General features: G+C 39.7%; 1 protein-coding gene across 2 annotated transcripts in view; it reads right to left on the bottom strand.

Moving 5' to 3' along the window:
• Window positions 1–6647, bottom strand: part of NYAP2 (neuronal tyrosine-phosphorylated phosphoinositide-3-kinase adaptor 2) — a 179109-nt gene extending 172462 nt beyond the window's left edge. Inside the window, exons 1-2 of one of the 2 annotated variants that reach the window (XM_043522822.1) lie at window positions 5389–6647; window positions 4653–5146 (exon numbers count right to left, since the gene is read on the bottom strand). The gene's annotated coding sequence lies outside the window, so the exon portion shown is untranslated. Of the gene's footprint in view, window positions 1–4652 lie in introns of both variants that reach the window. The other variant, XM_037909492.2, reaches the window with a different exon arrangement.
• Window positions 6648–8043: the final 1396 nt, after the last annotated feature.

Here is an 8043-nt window from a genome sequence, read left to right on the forward strand (position 1 = left end):
GGGCTGGAAGGCTTGCTCCCATTCGGTCCAAAATGCTGCATACATGTACCCTTTCAGCATACATAAAACAATAGCACATGAGGTAGTGATAGAGTTCCTTTAAGGTAAGGTTCATTCAACCATGAAATCCTGACTCCATTAAGTTAAAGGAAGTTTTGCCATTGGTTTCACTGGGGACAGAATTTCATCCTTGAAGAATATATTTATTATATGTTGATGAGGTTTTGGGGGCTGATCCAAAGTTCATTGGTCAATAGAAATACTCCCAATGACTTCAGTTGACTTTGATCAGGCCCCAAAGAATTATTCAATGGAGAATTATTCTGATCTTTTTCACTGAGGCATGCAGAACTTAATTTGTTTATTACATGTCCTCCACATGACTTGGTTACTGCATTTTATTCCGTGTTCTCTTTTTCTGAGGCTTAAAATATGCAGGCATTAAACAATATAAAAGAGCTGCTTAGCTAAGGCTCATGGTACGAAGAATTTTATTTTTTATTTATATTAAGCCCGAGGTCAAAGCAATATGGGGAAGGCAAACATACATGTGCTCATTAGAGATGAGTCTCTGTTTTGCTGTATGCAGTGGCCAGATATTTTATTATATTGTGTTATTGTATTAGTTGCTATTTATTACTGATCATGTAGATAGCACTGTACATTTCTTTGGTGTTTTAGAAACATAGAATAAGACACATTCCCTGCCACAAATAGTTTACAATTTAAGGATGCAATTTTGCAAACACTACTGATCACAGTTCTACTGTCGTAGTCCCATTGAAGCCCACTCCTGCAATCACTTTATACTAAGCATATCACTGTCTGCTTAGTCCCAAAGGATTCAGTGTGTTGTATTGACATCAGTGGCACTACATATTAAAATAAGTAGTGAGATCAGTAGCAAGTGTTTGCTGGATCAGATCCTAAGTATCTGGTATAATTTTTGAATTTTGCAATCTCATGGCATTTGCCAGTATTTGAAACTTGTATCTGCCATGCTTAAATAGGGCATAAACTTCAAACAGCTGGGACCAGTCAAAGCTTAGAGTACGTATTACTGTAAACATTGTTACTTTATTAATCTATCCAGTGTAATAAGACAGGCTGATTTTTGTTAATGCACAATTGTGTCGCTTCAGACATTTTATTACTTGAATATCCAGACTGGTGAGAATGTGTAACCAATACATGTGGCCCTTTGAGTCATAATATACATGGTCTGTCACTCTCTCTTGGTAATGTAGGTTGTGGACAACACTGATCAACTGCTGACCAAAGGTTTAATTTCTGGTAAACTCAGACAACAAACCATTTCCAGTCATCTATCAGAGGAGAGAAAAGTCAAGCAAGTATTCTGTTTGAGTACATTTACATTTGATTACACATCTGTAAATCACTAAATATGTAATGTAAGCCTGAGGTGAGGCAACATTTTGTCACCCCTGTTGTGCATATAGTGCTCCTGGAGTTTTAATTAGCTGGTGATGAGGGGAAGAGAATCATAGGGCCACTTGCATAATCAACTTGCTTTCAGTGCTTTTGATTTCTGAAACCGGAAAATACTGGCTAATTGTGACATGGAGATCGCGTAATTTGGAAAATTCTCTTATACCACTTTCCACCCCTCTCTGTGTGGATATATATACATGGGGAGGGGGCTGTTTCAAAAACACCTAAATGTCAGCCTAATTCTGCTCCCAGTGAAGTCAGTGGTATGGAATGGTAATGATAAGTCAATGCCACTGATTTCATTGAGCACTTTTGGCAATCCATCCTACAGTGAGGACATAACTAAAAAGGTATCCAAGGCATACACTTCATTTCATAAAAATTACATGAAAAGCAAATGTGTCAATTACAATAAATCTGGTCATTTTCTCAAGTGTAGCTGTATATGCTGGATGATTTGGCAAGCCTATAAAGACTGGTCCTATATTTATCCCCATAAATGTGCTATGCTACTGTGAATACCATTATATTTATTAATGTACACAATAGAATAGCATGCAAAAATGTAACAAATTGATGTTCCATAATATCAATGAGTAAGCATTCTGGGGAAGGCCTTGGAAGTTAATCGCTGTACATTAGCAGGACAGTTTTTTGCAGTTCGGGCAGGATAACCCCTTCTTCAAAAAACATCAAGATCTGAAAGTCTCATCACCTTCTTCTCTCCTCCAAGTCAAAGTTGAGAGACATTATGAGGGCAACATGGAGCAGCTTACAGTGACACTGCCCATGCAATCAGCTGTCCGCATGAAAGAAATTAAATTAGATTTTTGCCAACTCTTCTACAAATGCATACAGTTTACTGGCAAGTGCAAGCAGTTCCCTGACTGATTTTTGCCTATTAACAGGACTGAATATAAGAGAATTGTAATACTTCAGATGTGATTTCTGAAAATGTGGGTAAATAATGCATGGTGTTTCACAAAGCTGCTATGACATACTCTAGTATATCTTTATACATTTGAAATACAATTTTCTATTTGATCTGATGCATAATATACAGAATCCTAGTATTAAAAAACTAACACCGTCCAGAAAATGCACAATCTATGTGTGAGGAATGCTAAAGTCAGACTACTAAGTGCAGTGATTGCGTGTAATATCATGCTGTTGCTATGTTGTAAAATTCAGAGAAGTGGCTCCACCTTTATTCATGGTTAGGCCACCCCAAGAATCTTCACAGTTGCTTTTCACCCTGCCTGATAGCCTCAAAATGCAGCTGTGCTACATTGAAAAATGGCAATGTTGATGTTAAACTGAAGGAGCTTGTTTAAATAGTGACAAAGGCGCTGATTGCTTTCTTCTCAAATCAATGGGAGGCATTTTGTTTTTTTAAACATAGGAGGACTAAGGCTGACAGAACTCAACAGTGATGTAGTACATGTCATGAATCCAACCCCGGATTCGTGGGGGATATGTATTCCACTTCATTCCTGCTTTACTCCCTGCATACTCACGCTCCTCTCTTTTACACCCCATTCACTCTAGTGTTACTTGTCAGCTATCTCAGCAAAATGCAACATTTCAAAAGCATTTTGCACAGATCAAGAATGCTAAATTGCCACCCTGCCCTTTGAGTTTGTGCTGCAGTGTTCCAGTAGCTTGCAAGGCAATAAGTGCAAAGTAAACAGACCACATCTGATTTTCACAAACTGGTGACTACAGCCCCATTAATAAGGGCTTCATGGTATTAGGGGGTAGACAGTATACTTTTCCCTCACCAAAAGAAGTGACTGCAAATACATCAGCAAGTGGAAAGAGACGCTGCCTTCCATGAAATCGCTTCTATACCTCTCATAATATTTCTACCCCTGTGCCAGGCAAGCTTCCATATGTTAAATATTTGATCTGATTAATTGTTAAAAGGAGAAGCATGAACAAGCAATGCATCAATAAAAGGCAAATAATGAACAGGCATGTTGTTTGCCTAAGTAGTACTACACTAGATTCTAATGTCAAATAGAGAGCAAAGTCTCTATGAATTAGGCACTCAGGCTTTCCTAAGTCGTACCATGTAGTTTGATCATTTTTTTTTATTAAATAGAAGCTAATTTAGTCTTAAATGCAAATAATTTTTTACAAGTTATCTTTGCTAAGATTACATACTATCCATCTTGCAGTCATTACACTGCACAATATGAGTGATAGGCACCAGCACCTGAGTGAAAGACACAGACGCTAAGTGATGCTAAAACCTTCACTTGAAGAGGTTAAAACTGGCTCTTTGGGAAGAATAAAAAAAAACCTGCTATGTGTATTTAAGAAAGTGGCTATAAACTTTCACCTTTCAAGTGTAAAGGTCATTCGATCAAGAGTTTAAAAAAAAACAAAACCCCAAAACCTTGGAATTTGAGTCACTTCATGCTGCATTTTGGGCAGCAGAAAGATCACTGCCTACAATGTCTCCTCTCTGCTTTAGAATTTAGAGAGCTGTTGTTGTTTACTTTGCAAAAAGACACTTTGATCAAGGTGCCTTTTCAAAAAGATAGAATATGTTTCATCCAAAATACATGTATTAAAATGTAACAAATCTGCATTCGTAACAGCAAGCACTCAGTGTAATTATGAGATTTAGATTATCCTTATACTACTGGGGAGAATTAGAAAAACATTACGGGCAAACATAGATGTGTATTTGAACTCAGAAGAAAGAAAGAAAGAAAGAAAGAAAGAGCTTCCTGTGTATGTGATTTTTTTCCTCCCTTAAGAAAATGAAATGGAGATTTTACTACTAAGAGTAATGTATTAAAATGTTGTAAAATATTAATAGTGTGGCATGTCTGATAAGTAACTAACACAGATGTTATGAATCATATCAATTAATACATCAGAATATAGCAAAGAATGTTTTTAATAATTTAGCTCTGCTTTTTACAAATGAAAAATCCAGCTCAAAATGTTCCTATTATAAACATAGCTAATGTGTGTAGGTACATAAAAGAGTCTGAGATACATTTACAGCATTGTTTAGTTAAGGAATAGTTTGATTAATCTGCCAAAAACAGATAAGCAAACTTTGGCATTAGACATCCCTGACTACAAATTATTCCAGTTTTGTAAGTATAATTTTTTTTAACCTTCTCTAATTAGCACTGTATTCTATTAACATGCTCAGAGAATTTTTAAAAACATGTACATACCAAAATTTAAGTCCACGGGGACTGCTAAGTGCAATAATCAAAGGTGACTTTTGTCTGTAAAAGCCCTTTCCTGTGGTTATCTCAGTGCAGTCTGAAGGAATATTTCAGCACCATAAGAAACAGACTTGCTATTAGGCTCAGTTTTTCTTCAGTTAAAGTGCATTAAATCTTGTTGGCAAAGATGCCCAGATTGTAGAATTCTGCATCACTAGAAGTCAGTGGGTATGTTAAAGATCTTCTTGGTATAGGATTAAAATGGCCTTTAAAGTTTGGCTTTTAAAAATGCAGTGGCAAGAGAAGACAGGTGCTTGCTTCTTTAAATCCACATTCAGAGAACAGAGGGCATAGATAATGGGAGGGTACAAACAGCACCCTGCTTTCGGTCCAGCTGAGAAGAAACTGGATGATGTTTACCCACTTTACAACGTAGAAGATTACACCACCGTCATATGCAATAACACAGAGATTGCTAAGGTGCCTCATTTGAATGTATTCTGTGGAGACAAAAATAAATGAAAGAAAGGAATAGAAAACATCCTATCCAAATGGCTTCTTGCAGCAGAAAAGATGCTCTCTCTCTCATTGCCACTCAGATACAGAAGGTTTGAAGCAGTCTAGCTTGTGGCATCGTCTCTCTCCCCCGTGACTTACAGGCAGGCTTGCTCTCTCCAGCTGCCTTAGTCTGTTGATGCTGCTGTTGATTAATCAGGGATTCTCAAACAAAGAGCAAGCCTACCTTCTGATATAAGCAGTAATCTGGTTCTCCTCTCTTTCTGCAATCCGCTTGTATTCAGCAGCCAAGCAGCCAGCATTCTAGTACCTTGGATAGTTCCTGCTCACTAGGCCCATTGGAAAACGGTTGAGAAGAAGCAAGTGAAGAAATGACAAGAGACCAGAAAACAGCATCATTCTACTTCAGATTTCAGCTCCCGGGGGTTCAGTTGCTCATTAAAGCCTCCTATCTAGGCAACAGATCTCTCTCTTATCTCCACTGTACTGTAGTCTGATTAGCAAATAATCCAGTGGAAAAAAAATCTGCATTAACAACACCATACATCATATTTAGCCTCTGTAGGTAGGAAAGAATATGAAACACACACACCTTAAAAGAAAAAAAGAAAAAAACCTGTTCTTCCTCGGAGAATGTGTAAGTTAACCTTTAGCCCATGTTATGGCTCAAGGAAATGAGCAGCCACTTAAACGGAACATCTAGGTCTCAGTTTGATGCCTCATATTGATATATCTTTTGCACTCACCCTCACTGTAAAGCAGTGCAAGGCACACAATTACTGCTGACGCAGATTAGGCTGCTGCTTGGGGAAAGATGGGAGGAGCTTTTTAACCTCATCAAAACAACCTTCCACCACCTGCTCCCATTGCATGAGAACAAAACTATCCTACTTGGACAGAATAAGCGTGATCTGTATGCTGCTTGCTTTTTTTTTTTTTTCCCCATGAGAGACGCACTCGAATCCAGCATGCTGCATTATCAATATCCAGAATGTAACTATGCAGTTTCATATCTCCCTAAATTTGCAAACTCACTTTCTCAAGGAAGACTTTTATTTGTATTTCTTAATTTTTCACCATATAATTTTATTTGCTCATCTTCTATTTGCTCTTCCTGGAATTAATGCAGCTCATCTTTGTCACCCAAAGCTGCTAGATCAGACACAAAGCAAAGGCGCTCAGTCCTAAACCGTGAAGCCAGTGAAAATGGAGATGTCAAAATGTACACAAGAATGTAAGTTACACCGTTGTCTAACTTCAATTCCTTCCCCCCTTTCCCGCACCCCCCCCTGCACACTGACTCAGTCACTTCTTTACCTTGCGTGAATTTTAAATCTAATAGTATACTAATGTTTGAGTAATTTTAGAAAAAAATAAGAAGTGAGGCTTACTGGATAAATTCCCATCAAATTGGTGCATATACACTGCAAAAGCAATATTACTACACACCTAAATACTAGCAGTAAGCAGCCCCTTAGACAGGACACACACATACCTTACTGGTAGGAATAATTTGTGCAGATTCATTACGTCTATGCTGGAACATTGGAGTATGCTCTGTTTAGGCACTTCTGATATCCCCCCAGAAGCTTTAACTGGAGCAAAAGCTAACTGCAAGCTGAATAGTGGAATAACTTGATATGTGAGCTGCAGCCTGAGAAGCACATGCTGCTAAAAATTGTTTAAACAGTAATAATAAATAATTCAGTTACAATGTACTTTGTGAAGGTGGCTGTGCCAGGACACTCAGGCTTGGGGTGCACGCCCGCATCCCACTGCACCTGTTACAATTTATGGATCCTTTAAAACTGGGAGCTATAGTTTGTAGGTCATGTGCTTGCCTCTTAGTCATGTGCCCAACAGGAAATTTCATATAATGCTGTCAGGCAAGGGAGCAGGCTGGAGGGACCTGGGGGGAGAAGAGGACCTGGGAGAGGCCCTGCACCTGTCAGATGGAAGGCCTGGAAAGGACACATCTGCAGGAAGCAAGAGCCAGCTGGAGAGGGCTGTAAGGACCATGAGCATCCGGAGAAAGGGACTAGGACAAGAACCTGAGGGGCAGTGAGTGTTTGGGTTGCTGTGTTTTTGCTTCTAACTTCATAAAGAAACTTCCTGAGAAGAGGAATTGGGATTGTGCTGTTTGGAGCATTATTTCCCCTTCCTCTGGTGGTGGATCAGCACACACACTTACAGTGGAGTTAAGATCGCTGCCAGATCATAGTGCCTTGTGCTCTGCATGTTCTTCCAGAATTTCAGAGCCCCCAAACTCTGCACTGGAGAACTAGGACATGCTCATTTAAGATCCTTCCATGTATCTCTAAGAGAATCTCACTGTAAACTTATTAAAACCCGAGAAAACCAGGGACTGCACAGCCAAGGGAATGCTTACAACCCAGCATCTCGATCAACCTTAACTCTGTCCCCAAAGGCAGGAGAGAAGAGATGTCCCTCAAGCTGACTCGGGAGCAGAGCTAGCAGCTCCCTCCTTGAATCAGCTTCTGCCCACGTCAGAGCGTGAGCTTCAACTGGGAGAGCAGAGTTGTGATGGAGAGCCTTGGAATGGAATGGCTAGGGGAAAGGGAATACGTTCCCCAAGGCTGGAGGAAGGGCATAACTGAGGGACCATCAGGGAGGTCCTGTGATTATGCGTGGGTGTGGGGAGTGAGGCAGTGAGAGAAGTATGCTGCCAGGGATAGAGGGACGTCTCTATCCCTGCATCTCTGCCACTTCCATCCACGACACCTGTGACAGAGAGCTAGGAGCCTAGAGCTGACCCAGCACTCTGGTACTAACTCTTTCCCCCTGGAGTAGACTTAAGTGGAGATGGGTGCTCAGTGGCTAAATTAGGCAGGGGACTAACAAGCTAATGAGAGCAATCAAC

The sequence above is a fragment of the Chelonia mydas genome, chromosome 9 (assembly GCF_015237465.2).
Source record: "Chelonia mydas isolate rCheMyd1 chromosome 9, rCheMyd1.pri.v2, whole genome shotgun sequence".
Lineage (NCBI taxonomy): Eukaryota > Metazoa > Chordata > Testudines > Cheloniidae > Chelonia > Chelonia mydas.